The 19,874-nt window shown below is 41.4% G+C and overlaps 1 protein-coding gene across 1 annotated transcript in view; it reads left to right on the top strand.

The window, feature by feature from the left end:
* Window positions 1-19,874, top strand: part of LOC122791771 (galactoside alpha-(1,2)-fucosyltransferase 2-like) — a 417,851-nt gene that overhangs the window by 105,107 nt on the left and 292,870 nt on the right. Inside the window, exon 2 of the mRNA XM_044059696.1 lies at window positions 8,394-8,473. The gene's annotated coding sequence lies outside the window, so the exon portion shown is untranslated. The remainder of the gene's footprint in view (window positions 1-8,393; window positions 8,474-19,874) is intronic.

Genomic DNA, 19,874 nt, shown 5'->3' with positions numbered 1-19,874 from the left:
TCATGGAAGTGATCAACAAAAACATAAGCAACCTACAGACACTGGACATCACCCAGTTTGGCTTTGTCAAGGGAAGACCATGCCTACTAATCCTGCTGGACTTCTTTGAGAAGGTCACCAAGGCAATGGATGATGGGAAAATGGTGCATATCACCTACTTGGGCCTGGCTAAGGCATTTGATACAATACCCCACTTGGGTAAAGTTGACAAATTCACCAAACCGGCCATAAATCTGTACATAACTTGATGGATTGCCAGTTGGCTCCCAGATAGGATCCAGAAGGTCAGGATTGGTGAGACCACCTCCACTAAGAGACCAGTCACTGGCAGGGTTCCTCATTGCTCTGTACTGGGACCACTTCTATTTGGCATCTATTTCTTGGAGATAAACGCTTGTGTCAAGGGCCTCTGGTTGAACAAGTTTAAGGATGACTGTAAAGTGGAAGCTAACACAGAGTCCTCCATATAACACAAACATCTTACAAGAAGGTCTAACACAGACAAATGACTTGTGCTAGTCCAGAACTAAAACTGAATGCCAAGAAATGCATTATAATAACTTTTTGGAGACCAGCCACCCAGGCTAACTAGTCTGTCTATAAGACAACCCTAAGAATTGAGCCAGTTGTCAGAAATTTGGGAACATATGCCAACAGTAATCTGACCTTTGACCAACATGTTGCCATGGTGATAATAAAAATTATCCTATGTCACCCGACTTATAAGTAAGGGCATTGCATCCAGGTTCAAGAAGGTCATAGTGCCACTTTACTTGACCTTTATCGGATCCATCATTGAGTATAATGTCCCAATTAGCATGTACCTGACCGGACATTTTCAACAGTTGGATTGCCCTCAAAGGTTCCTTACCTCCTTACCCTTATCCAGGGTATAAACATATTATCCTATATGGAGTGCCTTAAGACCTTGTCTCTATACTCAGTCTGGTTCCTTACCTCCTTACCCAGGGTATAAACATATTATCCTATATGGAGTGCCTTAAGACCTTGTCTCTATACTCAGTCTGGTTCCTTACCTCCTTACCCAGGGTATAAACATATTATCCTATATGGAGTGCCTTAAGACCATGTCTCTGTACTCAGTCTGGTTCCTTACCTCCTTACCCAGGGTATAAGCATATTATCCTATATGGAGTGCCTTAAGACCTTGTCTCTATACTCAGTCTGGTTCCTTACCTCCTTACCCAGGGTATAAACATATTATCCTATATGGAGTGCCTTAAGACCTTGTCTCTGTACTCAGTCTGGTTCCTTACCTCCTTACCCAGGGTATAAACATATTATCCTATATGGAGTGCCTTAAGACCTTGTCTCTATACTCAGTCTGGTTCCTTACCTCCTTACCCAGGGTATAAACATATTATCCTATATGGAGTGCCTTAAGACCTTGTCTCTGTACTCAGTCTGGTTCCTTACCTCCTTACCCAGGGTATAAACATATTATCCTATATGGAGTGCCTTAAGACCTTGTCTCTGTACTCAGTCTGGTTCCTTACCTCCTTACCCAGGGTATAAACATATTATCCTATATGGAGTGCCTTAAGACCTTGTCTCTATACTCAGTCTGGTTCCTTACCTCCTTACCCAGGGTATAAACATATTATCCTATATGGAGTGCCTTAAGACCTTGTCTCTGTACTCAGTCTGGTTTCTTACCTCCTTACCCAGGGTATAAACATATTATCCTATATGGAGTGCCTTAAGACCTTGTCTCTGTACTCAGTCTGGTTCCTTACCTCCTTACCCAGGGTATAGACATATTATCCTATATGGAGTGCCTTAAGACCTTGTCTCTGTACTCAGTCTGGTTCCTTACCTCCTTACCCAGGGTATAAACATGTTATCCTATATGGAGTGCCTTAAGACCTTGTCTCTATACTCAGTCTGGTTCCTTACCTCCTTACCCAGGGTATAAACATATTATCCTATATGGAGTGCCTTAAGACCTTGTCTCTATACTCAGTCTGGTTTCTTACCTCCTTACCCAGGGTATAAACATATTATCCTATATGGAGTGCTTTAAGACCTTGTCTCTGTACTCAGTCTGGTTCCTTACCTCCTTATCCAGGGTATAAACATATTATCCTATATGGAGTGCCTTAAGACCTTATTTCTATACTCAGTCTCTTACAGGTTATTGAGAGGTGATCCATGCCTGGCATCCAAGGAATCCTCATATTCAGCCCTGATGGATCTTTTACACATCCTCAAAATGAACAGCAGCAAAACCACTAGGTCCAAGGATTTAAATCTTGATTATGACATAAATAAGACATGTTGATGAGACAGATATGCTCTGGGGCAGTCTCTTCATCCATGTGAAGCAGAGTTTAATCCCTAACCCTATTTAAGCATAACCTTGACCAATGGATGGTAAACTGGAAATTCACCCCAGGTCTGGCCCTCCCCATGTCTCTGATAGACAGAGGCAGACAATAATGCCCAAACTAACATACCCCACACATGTAACCTCTAGAAATTTCCTAACATTCCCCTCTTAATAAATGACCATTTTGCGTAGGGAAGCAATCAGATTGGATTGCACAGTTATACTTATGAAGGCCATGGCTGCCGTTAGCCTAGTATTTACCTATGAAAGTGATGAATTTGTACATTCAGATTTCCTGAGGTCAATATAATTAAAAAAAAAACAGCTGATAGCTGAAATATTTGCAGTTTCAGCTTTATACTCTGTTCCAGTAGATTAATTAAAAAGAAAGACTGCTTCTGGCAAGACTTTGTCTTGTTTTTGCAAAACTTGTTTGATGGATTTTATTTTACTTCTTTAAGCACACATGCAAAAAAAAAAAAATCAGAACTATAATATGCAAGTCAAGCAATTCCATGTCCTGTCATGAAAGTGAACTTGGTAAACATGCTGTTTTCCAGGTAAAAATGCTTTCAGTATGCAGCTGCTGCGAAGCAGTTGAACATGAACTGAAAATAAGTAGAAAGAAAACGTATTTCTTCTTTGCTTATAGTGAAGGCACAACATAAGTTTTGTAGCACACTGAAAAACATGCACAGTAAAATATGGTTTAATCTTAAAGGTACTGTCAATCAGAAAAGTACACACTCCTAGTTTATTCCATTACTTGCAATATACAAAAAATGGAATGTATAATTCTTTCCTTTCTGCCATTTGAAGATATATTCGCCACAACTTCTTAATTAGAAATTCAAAGCTGCTACCCTACTACCCACAGAAGTATATACCAAACAGTAGGGGGTCCAGCACTAACACTTGTGGCACTCTACTGGTGACAGGTCTGCTGGTTGATGTGGAGTCACCCACTTTGACAGTATGTGTTCAGTTTGTGAGCCAGCTGGCAACCCATCTTACACCAAAGGGGTTTACATTCAGTTTGCTAAGCTTATTGGCAACGCCCAAGTGTGGGATTATGTCAAAGCCTTTGCCAAGTCGAGGTATGCTATGTGCACAGATTTGCCCTTGTCAGTGGCACTGGACACATTTTTAAAGAAATCCACCAGGTTTAACAGGCAGGATCTGCCCATGGCAATGCCAGATTGGGTCTTATCCAAGGTTTGGAGGTCGCCTATATCTTCATTTATGAGGTCGATTATGCTACGTTCCATGGCCTTACAGATGAGACTGGTCAGACTATGGGTATATAATTCCCAAGGTCTGTTGTTAAACCACCTTTGTGGAGGGGAATAATGGTTGCTGTTCTCCATTCCACAGTAACATAGCCTGTGGGTAGGCTGTGATTGAATAGAGTACTTAATGGTGATGCTAGTTCATGTTTTAGCTTGTTTAGAAGACAACCTGGGATGCCATCTAGTCCCATAGGGGCTGTGTTTTTTGCCTTAGACAAGGCTTTAATGACCTGCTCTCGGATATGTAGGGTGCAAGGGGGAGCTAAGGGCAAGGTTTGTGATATGTTTGGAGGGGACAGAGGAGTTCAGTTTTCACCATATCTATCTGCTAGCAGATTTTCTATCTCTACCAGATCGGTGTGCGTGATACTGTTAGTCACTAGTTTGGCACATGCTTGGGTCCTAACCTTTAGGCTGCGTACATATCTGTAAAAGGCCTCATGGTTATCCTTGGATGTGATTGCTAGGTTTTTCTCAAAGTTACCCTTAGAGGCTTTGACATGTTGTCTTATTAGCCTGTTGAGGCTGAGGAAGCTGCTTTTCTATTATTGGGGCCTAGCCTAAGTTTTCTTAGACAGCTACTTTTTGCGTTTGTTGTAAAGTTTGTTCAGGCTAGATGTCCACTGGGGCAGCTTGTTTTTGCTTGGGGCTCTGGCTTTGATTGTCTCTGGAACAGCCAAGTGTATACACTTATACAAGTAATTGTACAGGGCTTTGGTGTAAGCTTTGGTGTAGTTACCACTTACAGCTGGTGGCGGAGCTTGGAATGCATTTATACCTTCCCCTAGAAGTGTATAGCCTGCCTTGGTGAATTTTTTAGTCTGACTTTGCCCTTTGTGAGTTCTGGTGTTAGTGCCAGTTTGAAGGTGACTGATTTGTGGTCAGATTTAACTAATGAGCTTCTGACAGTTGCGGTGGCACACCTGTTTATCATGTTAGTGAGGACCAGATCTACTATGTTTGTTCCTCTTGCTGGGGTTTGAACAATTTGTTCCAGGGTATCTGAGTTAACAAAGTCAAAGAACTTTTGTGCAAGTGAGTTAGGGCTAGAGTAGGTCCCAGTTGATGGTGGGATAAATTGAAATCCCCCATGACCAGAGTGTTTGGCAATATTTGGATTGATTACAGTTTGGTCAAGTAGGCCTCATGCACATCATGATCCATGGGGGGGGGGTCTATAGCTAGCTATGACTTGAATGGGGGTCTTACCCACATTAATCTGAATTTGGAGTAACTCCACGGAGTTGCCCAGCCTAACTAGTCAGGAGATTAATTTATCTCTAATATTGCTAGAAACACCACCTACTTTGACTGACACATTTTTGTCATGTTGTCTGAAGGTGTGGAAGGCATTGTAGCCTTGCATGGCTGGGGTACTTTCTGAAGCCTTGAGCCAGGTTTCTGGGACTGCACAGACATCCACATCTTCTAGTGATAGAAGAGCTTCCAGGGTGTCAGTTTTTGGTTTAAGTTCCTAGCATTGCTGCATGACCCTTATTTTGTTACGATTGTCAGTTTTTATGTTGGCAATTTAGTTTTTTGAGACCTTGCCTAAAAAAAGCACTATGAGGGAGGTAAGAGCCTTTGCCAGCAGCTGAAATCCTAGTGGGGCCAGGTCCAAACCATCTCTGGGAAAGCAGCAAGGTTTGTCAACCATGTCATTCCAAGATGATAGAAACAGTATAACAGTATACCCTTTGAATGACACCAAAAACTAGTCCAATTATTGAAATCAATAATTTTTTGTTTATACTGCAGCATCACTCTAGGTGAGGGTGACATGCTGCTCAAGGCTGGGGACATTCCTGCCTGGGACACATACTCAGAAAGCTCAATTGTGTCTCTCTTAATATAGTCCAGTGAGGTTGTCTCAGGTCATTCACTCCAACATGAGCTATGAGGGAGTCATAGTGGTACTTGTTGCTGAGAGACCTGAGTGCATGTGTGATCTGACAAATCCTGGCACTGGACAGGCAGCTGACTATTACTTTCTCCTTATCTAAGCTGGTGAGTGGGACATCCATGTGTCTGACTATGGACTATCCAATGACAAGAAAATTTGTTTTTTGAGTGTTATATGTTAGGGGCAACTTTGGTGTTGCTGTGTGCCTTAGGTGCTGTAGGAACTGTGTTAGTTGTAGTAGTCTTGTGTTTTGGAGGTCTCTGGTGTTTTGGAAATTTTTTTCAAAGAACCTCTACATATTTAGATTTATGTGCTGGATGCGTACTATGTGTATGGGTAGTGGTACTATGTGCCTGAGTAGTGGTGGGTGTGTTGACAACCTCTTCAGTGTTACTGTTTCGAGTGCGAGACAGCAAGGATTCAACATTCGTGGTGTAGATATCTCTCCCACTCTGTTATTAGTAGAGGGTTGTCAGTGTACAGAAGGCAGTTGCTACACTTCCTCAGGAGACCCGAGTTGACCAGGCAGGCAGGTGAGACAGGGATAGTCCAACTGTCCATAATGCTAGGTTTGAAAAACTGTTATCACAAAGCAGGTGCTTTCAGGACTGATCTAGGAGATGATCTGTAGATGAGTATTTCTGATAGGGCTTTTAGCTGGTGGTTTAATGGGTCACAGCTCACTTGCAATACTTCTTAGACTGGAAATCCACTAAAGACGAGGACTGTACTGATGTACTACAGCTGTATGTAAGGGAAAAGTGTCAATTCTGTCTGGATATGATGCACAATACAATTGTGTGGCAGTGAGCAGTGCTGTACGACTCGTAACCAAGCAGAAACCAGCTTAAATGCCAGAAGCTAAAAACTTGAAAAAAAATTTAAAAAACTCAAAATAGGGTGCTTACTCCAAGCCCTAGAACAATCACATTTCACTAGACAGGTTCCAATCAGCATACTTCTCTTACAAGGTTGCAGAAGGTTGTACTTTCTAAGTTGACCTGGACCTGAAGTGTGACAGTGCTCTGAGCTGAGGTCAGTGTAAGAAGACAAAAGGCATTACTCCAGCCTACGCATTATCATTTGTAGTCCAAAAGCTTTCCTTGATTCAAAAGCAGTGTTAGAGTATTTGTAAATGACTCTGAGTTGATATAGGGCTGCGTTATTGATGTTCGGTACACGGGTGGTAAATTAAGATTTTGATCCAGTATTATTCCTACGGTTCTACTGGTAACAGTTTGATCCAGTATTATTCCTACGGTTCTACTGGTAACAGTTCGATCCAGTATTATTCCTACGGTTCTACTGGTAACAGTTCGATCCAGTATTATTCCTACAGTTCTACTGGTAACAGTTCGATCCAGTATTATTCCTACGGTTCTACTGGTAACAGTTCGATCCAGTATTATTCCTACAGTTCTACTGGTAACAGTTCGATCCAGTATTATTCCTACGGTTCTACTGGTAACAGTTCCATAGGAGATGAACATGAAAAAGGAAGGATTTGTTCTGATTTTGTGCATGGTACCAAAATACAGAGTTGTTTCTTTCTGTTTCCTGTAGTTTACAAAGTACATTTTAGTCAGCCAGCGACAAACTGACATGAAGCCCTGTTAAAGTTGTTCTTATAGTTTGAAGATATATTTATCAGATCTGAGTGTAATGATGTCATCTGCATATAGTGTGCAATTAGGATTAGGGAAGACCAAGAGAGAGGTTGTTAATAAAAACAGAGAATGGAAGGTGGTTTTCATTAGCATAAAACTACTTTTTCATTCCCAAGCAAAATATTTTTGCATCTGTTAGATAAAAGGAGACATTTCACTCACATATAGACACACCTGATGAAAGAATGGAGTATAGTTTTTACCAGATTTGTGATGTGATATAACTGGGAAACTGTAGAAAAGAGGAAGTGAGGTTTCTGCATCATCCTGCTACATAGCATTAGAGAGCGGTGTACACTTCTGCACTATTCTTCTGTCATTGTTTAAGAGAGCAGCTATTACAAAGAGTAGCACTTTCCAGCTTTACCCTTTCTGATAGGAGCTTACACTGACATGTCTCAATTTTTCTCACATCTCAGATTTTGAGAAAACTGGAGATTGTCTTGGACTTGTAAACCTCCCTCTCCACTTTTAAAAGTTGTGTGGTGTGTGTGTGTGTGTGTGTGTGTGTGTGTGTGTGTGTGTGTGTGTGTGTGTGTGTGTGTGTGTGTGTGTGTGTGTTTAGCATATGCAAACTATAGAAATGCTCTGTATGCAAAATCCAAATACAGTTTAACAGAACTTTTTCTGAGTTTGCATTTCCTTAAGCAGAAGTGATAGATGCACGCATCTATAATTTCATACTACAGGTATGATAAAATGTTGTATTCAGGCCACTTACATCATCAAAGTAAAGTACATTTTTTCTCATTATTGATTGTCTAAATGTCCCATTAAACGTTTATGGTACAATCTGAGAAATAAGCATTATATTTGTTTGTTTGCCTTTGATGCTGTTCATGTCCTGTGCAGTTAAAATATAAAACAAAATATCTGCTTGGTAAGAAAAAAAAACTTAAAAGCTGCATGAAATAAGAGAAAGACAACATGGTGTAACCAAGCAGAACAAGCAGACAAATGGACAGACAAATAATTTAGATGCACGACTTGCTTTGTGTATATCCACTGTGGTGTTCTTTATTTTTATATCTATGAAGACGTCTCAGATGTGTCTGAGATGGTTTTAATTATTTTTTGGGGGGGGGGGTTAATGTTACAACAGATTATTTTACTTATTGTATTTTATCTATCGAGGTGCAAAAATAAAAACAAGGAATAAAAAGTTTTTTTTTTCCTTCTCTCAGATTAAGCATATGTTCTACCAATCGAGGATGGCTGCACATGTTTTATCGTGCTAGGAACAGTTAACCCGGATCAAATGAAGGTAACTTTGTTAATGTGATTGTTAGAGTTTGTGAATTGTGAATATAAGGCTGAAATTAATTCTGCTACAAATATATGAAAGATAAAGAATAAAATAAAAAGTTTGCTTTAATGTAGGAATATAGCTTAGCAATTATTGTATGACAGAGCTCTGGCTGAAATAAATGAAAAACAAAGAAGATCTATTAATGAACACAATGTATTTCCTGAGCAGTTTGTTTCCTTTCAGACTTCTGACAATGGACATGTTTTTATAGTATGTGTCTTCCTCAAGATACATGTTTGTCACAGTATTAAGAAAAGCTTGACGTAATTCCTCATAGATAAATGGACATGGCTTTTTATAGAATCATCAGAAAAAAAGCCTAGAAAAGCAATTTTGGAAAGCAAGTATTATATGCTTTTCTCATGTTTGCAGAACAGTTTACAAATACCCATTAACAGACTGGAACAGCAGCAGAACAGCTTGTACAGATGTTTCCTTTCAGATTTCTGTTAATGGTATCCTCACATCAGCAAAAGTGCTTAAAAGCAAGTCACAAAAGGACAATAGGAAAGTCTACCAAGAGGAAAACACAAAATCTATGTGCGTGACTAGAACTGTATGTAAGTGTACTAATTCAGATATGTTAGAGGTATTTTGCTGGAAACACACTTGTTTCGAGGTATTTTGCTAGAAACACACTTGTTTCGATGTATTGTATGGAGAAAGGAAAGTCATCATTCTATTCTGTTTGTGAAGAAAAACTTTGTAAATATATGCTACAAACTGACAGAAAGAGTATGTGTTGTTTGTTATAAAAATAAGTTATCTGTAACTGTGCATATAGCTGCAAAATATATGTCTTTATCAGTGTGCAATTTGAAAGGCTTGGTGCTTTAAACAGACTACAGATGGAGTCATGCACAGCTCTGTGTCTCTGATTCAGCAGTAAACAGCAAAGCGAGACTGTGTGTCTTGGATCCAATCCAGCACACAGCAAAGAAGCAGAGCTACATATTTTTTCAGTGATGCATAACATATTTATTTGGATAAAAAAAATAATTTTTTAATTCCTACACTTAACTAGTTTTATATACTGTCACATTGCTCACTTTGATAGTACTTAAACCAGCATGAGATAAAACCAACAAACATTTTTATAATGGTTTCAGCCTGCATTCTTTTCTTTTGTAGAAAAGTTTCCTATGTGAGAGAGCAAATTTGTTGCTAACAATGCAATTTGTTTTGTTGGACCCTTCAGTTAGATTTTTTTCAGTATTTCTCAGTGCACTCTATCATTAGATGGGGAATGTATCATTAGAAGGGGAATGTCACAGACCATGCGGTAAACTGGTCATATGTGACAAATAGATGTATAAATGCACCACTGATCACTAATGTCCAAGGCTGACAGATACTGAAGCACACGGTGCACTGAGCTGGAAGGCAAGACTCTTCTGTAAATATTAAGAGAATTTAAGAGATACAAGCAGCCCTGTGACCCATAATAGTATTGGTTCCTGAATGCAAACCTTGCTTATTTGGATAGCTTGTTTACACGAATATCACTCTAGTCTTCCCACGCCCACTGCTTTTCTTAGCATTTTGCTTGCATTCCATGTGTGAACTGGTTTTATTCTTCCTATTCTGGCTGTACTACTTGCCAGTTTTTTTATTTGCAGCAAATTGCTAAGCAATGTCTAAAATAAAAAAGACAAATTATACAATACGAGAAGCAGGTAAAATGAACTGTGACACAGTAATTAGCTGTGGGATACAGTCCCAGAAGCAATAAGCAGGACAACATGTACAGGTAAACCTGTGTTGTACAAGAAATGAAGATGCACTAAATGATGCAAGAAAAACATCAGTTGTGTTTGCAATGACTTTTGGATTAACTTTCAGGATGTGGCTAAGTTTAATCGTGTGAGTTTTGTTCTGCTTTGTAACATAGCCAAATAACATTAAAGTCTCTCAGTAAAAGAAATGAAAGAATGTGATAAAATTAAATGAATGGAAAACATAAACGCCAAGTCTGAGGAAGCAGAGATTGAACATTATGTTGAGTGGCTCAAGATATGAATGACCTAAAGCAGATGTTAGCAATACTGGAGAGGGAGAAACTTGGCACAAAAGAAAGAAAGTGAATGCCAAAAAAAAAAAAAAAAAAAAAAGACAAAGAAGGTGCTGAAAAGATTTTATTGCAAAAACTCTGGACATTGGTGAGGGGCTGGAGCTGGAGACAAAAAGCACCTCATCTTGAAAACAGGTCAAAAAGGCAAGCCTCAGACCATGGGGGTCACCAGACCAAATACTAGATAATGAACGTGGAAACTTTAATCAAAGACAGAAAGAATCGACTGACTAGGTGTGTGTGTGTGTGTGTGTGTGTGTGTGTGTGTGTGTGTGTGTGTGTGTGTGTGTGTGTGTGTGTGTGTGTGTGTGTGTGTGTGTGTGTGGTCAAGTCGCAGGAGTGCATTGCAACATAGTTGTTAGATTCCAGCTGATTAAACTGTTGATAAAAGAAGCATAGCAAAACAAAAAGAGCATTAAACAGACAGCATTAATATGGAAATGTTCTGGGATTACTCTGCAAACAGATATCAGGAGTCTGAGAGGAGTTTCAGATGGAGTAGTCATTGTCTTGGGTGATATGTCCTGCTGTCCTGATGTGGTCAGGAACAGGAGACGGTCTGTGGTATTTTATAGGTTCATAGGTTTATACTAGGCTATCTGCCCTAAGGCATTTATAAGCCTAGCCAAAATTTCTGTGGCTTACGCCACCCCTTATATGAAAAAATACTGTGCCCATTAGTTTGTTGTGCCTCTGTCCAGCAGTGACACAGAGATGATTCCCGGGGTAAACCTACAATCTCCCATCCACAGGTCAAGATTTCTCTTGAACATAGCCAGCGAGGTGCTCTGCCTCACATGGACCGGGATTTTATTCCACAGCATAGGGAGTCTCTGAGTGATAAATCTATCCCTCCAGCACGTCCTATTTATATCCGTGCTAAGGTTTAAGTCGCTTGCTCTAGTGGTTTTGGTGGATTTGGATTTTTTGAGGTGGAGCATGTCCATTAATTCCGGGTTGGACATGGCCTTGTATGTCAGGCACATGTCACCTCTGAGCAGATGGTATGCGACTGAATAGAGCTGGAGTTTCTTTAATCTGGCAGCATATGACAGATTTTGGAGTCCCTTTATCCTTTTGGTGAGGAACTTTTGGGGTCTATCCAATTGCTGCAGATGTCGGGTGAGATACATCCCGAATGGGCATTTAAGCTGGTAAGTTTTTCTACAATACCAGAGTGTGGTATTGTGTCGAAAGCCTTTGCAAGGTCAAGGTAGGCTGTATGGACTGCCTTTCCCTCATCAATGGCCTTGGTGACTGTTTCGAAGAAGTCGACCAAGTTCAAAAGGCATGATCTTCCCTTGACTAAGCCAAACTGGGTCAGGTCCAATGTCTGCAAGTCCCCTATATCTTTGTTTATGAGCTCCATTATGATCCTCTCCATAGCTTTGCAGACTAGACTTGTTAAGCTTATGGGGCGGTAATTACCAGGGTCCGTAGAGGCACCGCCTTTGTGGAGTGGGACCACAGTTGCCGTACGCCACTCCTTGGGCACATATCCTGTGGTAAGGCTGAGATTAAACAGCTGCCTTATGTGCGGGTTTAATTCCTCATTTAGCTCGTGTAGCACACAGCCGGGGACACCATCCGGTCCCATTGATGCTGTGTTTTTAGCTTTAGTGAGAGCAGCTTTCACCTGCGCATTTGAGATGTCTGGGAGGCTACACTCCGCTGGGATAGTTATCTCTCCTTTAGGGGGGGTGAAGTTTGCACTGAACCTGTCTGCCAGTATGTTGGCAATGTCTGTGGGTTCAGTGATTTTTGTATCATTTTGGACTAATTCTGAGCATATCTGGGAGTTTCCACCCAGGTTCCTAACATAGCTGAAAAAGGCCTTATGATTGTCCTTTGAATCCATGGCAATTTTTCTCTCAAACTTGGCCTTAGTTGATTTTATGAGTGCTCATATTTTTTTACTAATAATGATCAGGGGTGACTTCCCTTTTATGGATTTTGTTCTATCATGTAATAGCTTTCTCCTCTTATTGTAAAGTTTGTTAATGGCTGGGGTCCACCAGACTGGACGTTTGCCCTTTATGGAAAGAGTCTTGGTTTTATTTGGGATTGCCTGATAAATGCAGTCCTGGAGGTGTTCATAGAAGGCATTTGTAAGGGCTTCCGCAGTTTGGGTTGTGGTTTCCACTGGCTCAGGGGCCTTGAAGGATACCACACCAGTCTTGAGTAGTGTGAAGTTTGCTTTAGAGAAGTTCTTCACTGTGGTCTTTTTTGTTTGGGGTGGGGGCGGGATGTGGATTTCCAGTGAGATTAGTTTATGATCAGATCTCACCAATGAGGGATATACTTCCGGTGTGGAGCATTTTGTCCCCATGTTTGTGATAATGAGATCTAGTATATTTTCTCCTCTCGTGGAATTAGTGACTAGCTGTTCCATGGCATTTGAATTTATGAACTCCAGGAACCACTGGGCTAGAAAGTTAGGGCTTGAGTAATGTTCCCAGTCTATATTCGGGTAGTTGAAGTCACCCAATATGATGGTGTTTGGAGATACATTTATACCCTCCAGTGTCTTCAGGAAGGCTGTGTGGGGTTCCTGAGTTTGAGAGGGTGGCCTGTAGCATGCTACAATTTGTAGAGCAGTTTTGCCTATGGTTAGTTGCACCTGGATGGTTTCCGAAGCTTCGTGCATTGCCACCAACCTGGAGGTGTGGGTATCCTTTATGAATATGGATGCACCCCCTCCTTTTGTGGTGTGGTCCAGGTTTTGGGGCCGGAACGCATGATATGAGGTAAAACCTAATAGTGCCGGGGTGCTCTCAGGAGCCTTGAACCAGGTTTCAGTTACAGCACAGACATCGATGTTCTCCATACTGAGAAGGGCCTAGAGTGCGTGCATTTTGAGATTTAGACTTCTGGCATTGAGCAGCATTACCCTCAGTTTCTTCCCATATTTGTTTTCTAGGGTGGTAGGTTTAGAATTTGAGCCATGCCTAAAAAAGGCACTATGGGGGTGGCAAGAGCCTTAGCCAATATCCGGAATCCCAGGGGTGACAGGTGCAAGCTGTCCCTTGTGAAGCAGCGTGGCTTGTCAAGCATGTCATCTCAGGCAGACAGACACTGGATCCCCTTTGAATGACACCAGACATTAAGCCAATTGTTAAAGCTGATCATCTTGTCTCTATATTGTGGCATCATTCTTGGTGAAGGAAGGATACTGCTCAGGGTCAGGGTCATACCTGCCTGGGCTACATAATCAGAGAGCTCCTCTATGTCTCTTTTCATGTAGTCCAGGGAGGTACATCTCGGGTCGTTCACACCAGCATGGACAATGACTGTGTCATATTTGTACTTGCCATGGAGTGACTCTTGTGCTTGTGTTATGTGGTGGATTCTAGCGCCCGATAGGCAGCTTACTGTGACCCTCTCCTTGTTCAGCCTGGTGAGTGGGACGTCAGTGTGTCTGACTATGGAGTCACCTATGACAAGTATGTTTGGTGTTATATTTGGCCTTAAGGGCTGTGAATGCTTTGCACACTGCTTTTGTGGTTTATGTGTTGCTTGTGGGGTGTCTTGAGGTAGCAGTTGTTTGGGTGTCTGCTTTGGAGGCCTCTGCTGTTTAGGTAAATTTTTACTCAGAGCCTCCGAGTATGTCTTTGTGTGTTTATGTGTTTGATTCAGTGGTGTGGTAGCATTATGTGAGGCTGGTTTTGTGGTGTGTGTAGTTGCCTTCTCCTCCTGTCTGGTCTTGCCAGTCCTGAGTTGAGAGAGCTCAGCCTCCAGTTTGGCTAAATAGCTGCATCTCTCGCAAGTATTTGTGTTATGTGGGAGGAGGAGAGTGTTGTCTGTGTACATGAGGCAGTTATAACATTGCCTCAAGATTCTCAGATTCACCAGCTGGACAGGAGAGGAGATTGACAACTGACCTTTGGACATGCTAGAATAATATTGGGAATTCCTTAATAATTGAAAACAAGGGCCAGTGGGGAGTGAGGGTGTAGTGCTTTTAATTTTTAGTGCTGACTTATATAATTGCTTTAGTGAGCAAGTGCCAGGTAACTTGAGTGCAATGTGTTACAAGTAACTAAATGCAAAAACGACAAACAGTAACTTTCTTTCGAGTACATTAGATCTATAGCTTTTATTCAACTTGCTAATTGGTCTATTCTCTCTAATAAACAATTTTCTCCACTATTCTAGAAAAAAGTCCATATATAGAGCAAACTTCTGGCCTAGCTTAGAGGAAGTTGTTGCAGGCTTTAAATGAGCCTGTTTCTTATTCAGAGCGTACCTCTCTTTGTAGCTGAAGACCCCCTGCCTTCCTTCCCTCCTTCCTTCTGTAAATCCATCTGTGGACATTAGTACACACCTCTAATTCCAGTCTTCTGGCACAGAGGGCTGATTAGCTTGCCCCTTCAGACTCTGTCAGATCTGCCATGGCTTACAAAAGCCCTCCTTTTATACAAGAATAAATTACATACTTGGTTTCATAATGGTGCATTAACCCAATATGAAGGAATTTCCTCTAGCTAGATACAGCATTACCTGACAGCTGTTAAATATATAGCATTAATTGCATAACATTTATATCACACAATGGAATTAGTGATGGTTTAAAGCCCAAATACTAAGAGATGTAGAATTCGTTATAATACTTGTATCACGTATAACACCCAGTACCCCAGAATGCTCTCCTGCCACAGATCCAGACCAAAGTTCTGAATATCGACCTTAAAGAGGCACAGCAGGATCAGACCCACGGGGAACGATGGTGTAGCAGATAGAAAAAATGCAGACTGAAAGGCCCCAAAAGAAGCATTACTCCTTAAGTAACCCATGCAGTGCCAGGATCCACAAGTTCACGTATGCACTTAGGTCTTTAAACCACAAGTACCAGTATGATATGGTCACTGCCCATGTTGGGCACAAATGACCTAAGATGTACCTCAGTAGACTTCTTGAAGAGAGACATGATGGAGGCCTCTGAATATGTGTCCCAGGTGGGTATGAATCTAGCCTTCAGTAGCATCCTACTTTCACCAATGATGGTGCCACAGTACCAGCAAATAAATGGTTGACTTCAACAATTGGCTTAGTTTCAGGTGTTACAACAAGAGGATCCAAGATCTGTCAGCCTGGGGAGACATGATCGACAAACCGCGATGCTTTGCTAGGGATGGTTTGCTCTTGTCACTACTTGGCTTCCAGATACGGGCAAAAATGTTATGTATCCCCAAAGTACCTATTTTAGGCCATGCCAAGTTGTTAAACCCACCAACATAACCAAGATCACTCACGACCACCTAAAGGTACTGCTGCTCAACACTAGGAGTTTAAATAAAAAAATGCACTCCCTGGAAGCACTCCTCACCCTGGAGAATGCAGACATGTGCCGTGACTGAAACATGGATGTTCTTCGGCAACAAAAACTGATGTAATGGCATTGGCTGCATGTTTTATATCCCTGACAACCTGACGTCATGGAAGAAGGGACAGCAACCAATGCAGGAACCAAGACTTTGTTAATCAGGCTGACTGATGGCAACCTGCCAGCAGATTACCCAAATGTAATGGCTGCAACAGTGAATATACTTGAACATCTACATTTATGGCAAGTGTACACAACTGTACTTTCAGAGCCATAGAAAGCACCCCATCTGTAAAAGGTTACAGTGCCTTTCATACATTTCGAACTTCACCCAAGCTAGGGATAAAACAAAGGGAAGAGGTGTCTCAGTGTTCATAAATGACAAGTACACTGCTAGACTAGTCCAATAATATGACTCACTTGAGCTACTCCATGCCCACCTAACCAAAGATGTGACCCCCTACCATATCCTTGCAAGCTACAGATCCCCAAACATGAGTCTGAAAAAACCACACCTCCTACCTAAACTTACTGGAGTTTCTCAACGTTCAGCCAACGCCATATTTATGGGTGACTTCAACTACCCCGCTGTAAACTGGAAGACTTATATGAACCATAATTCACTTGCTCAGAGGTTTTTGGTCTTTGTCAACACAAACACCCTGGAGCAACTAGTTAGCTCTCCACCACACCTAGAGATACAAATATCTTGGATCTAGTACTCATGAACATAGGGGGATGCTGCTCCCTCCTGTGCATCAACTCCTCCCTAGTAAGACCTGACCACAAAATGATGTCCTTTAGTATTAAAACTAACAAAGAACCCCCATCAAACTCTGAACCTGTTAAGAACTTTGCTAGGGTCAGTTACCTCAAACTAAGTGGCAGCTTATTAAACTTCCAAGCCCCTCCAAACCCATGTGACACTGAGGCCTACTCTGAGCTGTACACAAAAGCACTCTACAATCACATTCATAGTTGCATAGAGGAGGCAGTACCTGTCCAAGTCAAACCTATGATTACTGGCAAAAATAAATCACCCTGATGGACCCCTAGCATAAATAGGCTATACAACAAAAGGAGAAAAATCCTCTTCAAAGTCAAGAAGAAGACACTCACCAGTCTAAATAAATTAGAGACAAATTATAGAGCTGATCAAATCTGTCAAAGCAAACTATGAGGCAAAGATAGCCTCCGAGATGAAAGATAATGATAGCGCTTTTTTTTTTTAAATTATGTCCGTAACCTCAGAGGAAATGCTCAACAATGTGCCGAGTTAATCATGAATGGAGCACTTACACCCAGCCTGAAACTATAGAAAACCTGCCAACAATTTCAGTTTAAACTTCTACCCCATTACCTCCTACCACACCCAAAGAAATATCTGCAACCATCCCCGTACCGGTCATTAAGAGGGAACAAGTCCTTACCGCACTCACTTAAGCCAAAGACACAGCTTCCACAGGTCTTGACAACATTCCAGGGTGCTTCTTAAAAATCTTAAAACAGAATCTATCAGGGCCACTAGAAACCCTCTTTAACCTCTGCTTCCAAATGGGCTTTGTCACAGAGAAATGAAGCACTGCACAAGAGGGGACCATCAACTGACCCAAGAACTACAAGTCTTATCTGCAAGGCCATGGAGAGAATTATCATGGATCTGATCAATAACAACCTAAGAACCCTCCAAAAACTGGACCAGACCCAGTTTGGCTTTGTCAAAGGGAAGTCTTGGGCTGATGAATCTGGTGGATTCTTCAAGAAAGTCACCAGAGCCATGGATAAGGGTAAAATGGCACACACCACTTATCTAGACCTGGCCAAAGTTTTCAACACAATCCCCCACTCAGGGATCATAGATGAACTTACTAAGTTGGGCATAAACCCCTACATCATCAGACTGATAGCCAAATGGCTCAATAATAGGGCACATGTTGTCCAAATAGTTGAATCCACTTCCAGTAAGGAACCTGTTGCTAGCTGTGTCTCACAGGGCTCAGTGTAGCGACCCCTTCTGCTTGGTATATACTTCTCTGAAGTGAAGGCCGATGTTGAGGGACTCTAGCTCACCAAGTTCACTGATGACTGCTAGCTGGGAGTAATCACTGAATTCCCAAATAATGTTGACATCCTAAAAACAGGCCTAAGCTGACAAATAACTGCTGCCAAAACTATGGTCTGAGACTAAACACAAAATGCGTAATCATACCCTTTGGTAATTCAGAAATCCCTGTAAATTATAATACTGATAGCACACTCTAAAAGTAGACCCACTGGTGGGAGACCTAGGAATACAGATAGATAAAACATAAACTTTGACCACCAGGTAGCTACAGTAGTGAGGAAATCCTTCTGTGTGGTTCAACTTTTAAGTAAAGGCATGGCATCAAGATCAAAAGAAGTTGAAGTGCCATTGTACTCGGCCCTCATCAGGCCCATAGTCAAGTACTTTGCTCCCTTCAGCATGTACCTAACCAGGCACTTACACCAAATGGAGTAGTCCCAGAGGTTTCTCACTTAAAAAATACGATGTGTAAGACATATGTCTTATGCAGACCGACTAAAGGCCCTATCCCTTTACTCCATCTCCTATCATTTACTGAGTAGGGACTTATGCCTGACCTACAAGGCATTCTCTGATCTAGCCCTGATGAAAATGTTACATATTTGCAAGCAAAATTATACAAGAGTAACAAATTCCATGGCTTATTTCTGACTCTAACAGAACTTGCTGGGGAGAGATTCATGTTCCAAAGGCTACTTTATCTATAAAATAAACTTCCCATCTTCATAAAAGTGTGTCCCTCACACTGTTCAAAAATAATTAGGATAAATGGATCGGGAACCATAAATCCACTCCTGGAGTACTGTCCATGCCCATTATGGGCAGAGGCAGTCTGTAAAATGACTCAGAGCTTCTACACCCAAAGACCCATTACCCTGACACTACTCCATCCCCTATCTGGGGAATTAAGATATAATGCTGCCTTATCCTGGATATTATTGGCTAGGCTTATAAAGGCTGTTGTGCCATTAGCCTAGTAATCACCTATGAACTTATGCACAGGACTGCATGTTACCTGCATTTGACGGGGCTTTGAAACTTCTTATACTGACACTTAGTAGGAGGTATTTTGTCTTTGAAAAAGTGTTTTTGAGCTTGATGGGGTATCTGTTCTTAAAATTACATCAAACGAGACTGATTTATGGCTTGATCTTACCAGGGAGACATCACTCTTGAGTGGGGCAATGCCCTCCCATGTAGTGACTACTATGTCCAGGACATTTGAGCCTCTTGTGGGTGTGCTGACTAGCAGTTCCAGAATGTTTGCATTGACAAAGTCCATGAACTTCTGAGTCATCATGTTTGTAATCATGTACTATTCCCAGTCGATAGTAATATAATTAAAATCACCCATGAGTAAGGTATTGGGCTGTATGGCATGTGACTCCAGTAAGTCCAGGTATGCAGTATGCTTTTCCTGTTTCATGGTGGGGGGACCTATGGCTAGCTATGATGTGGTAGAAGGCTTTGCCTATAGTTAATTGGACATGGAGTAGCTCAAGAGAATCATACTGTTTGACCAGTCTTGAGGTGTACTTATCCCTAATAAGGATGAATACACCTCTTTTGTTTTTTTATGCTCAGTTTGTGGTCTGAATAAATGGAAGACATTGTAGCCCTGCATGGCCAGCATGGTTTCCACACCTTTGAACCATGTCTTGGTGACTGTGCAGATGTCAGCATCTTCAGTGAAGAGTGCTTCCAGGGAGTGCAGTTTCTTGTTTAGACTCCTAGCATTTAAGCAGCAATACCTTGAGTTTATCTACACAGGGTTTTGTTATGTTAGTAAGTGTGTTATTTTGACACTGCCTAAAAAGGCACAATAGGGGTGAAAAATGCCTTTTCCAATATCTGAAAGCCTAGAGGAGACATGTGCAGATCATCTCTGGCAAAGCAG

This window comes from Protopterus annectens, chromosome 17.part0 (assembly GCF_019279795.1).
Source record: "Protopterus annectens isolate FY-2018-M chromosome 17.part0, PAN1.0, whole genome shotgun sequence".
NCBI lineage: Eukaryota > Metazoa > Chordata > Ceratodontiformes > Protopteridae > Protopterus > Protopterus annectens.
Note: the sequence above shows the minus strand (reverse complement) of the source record. Positions and strands in the feature narration are given on the sequence as shown.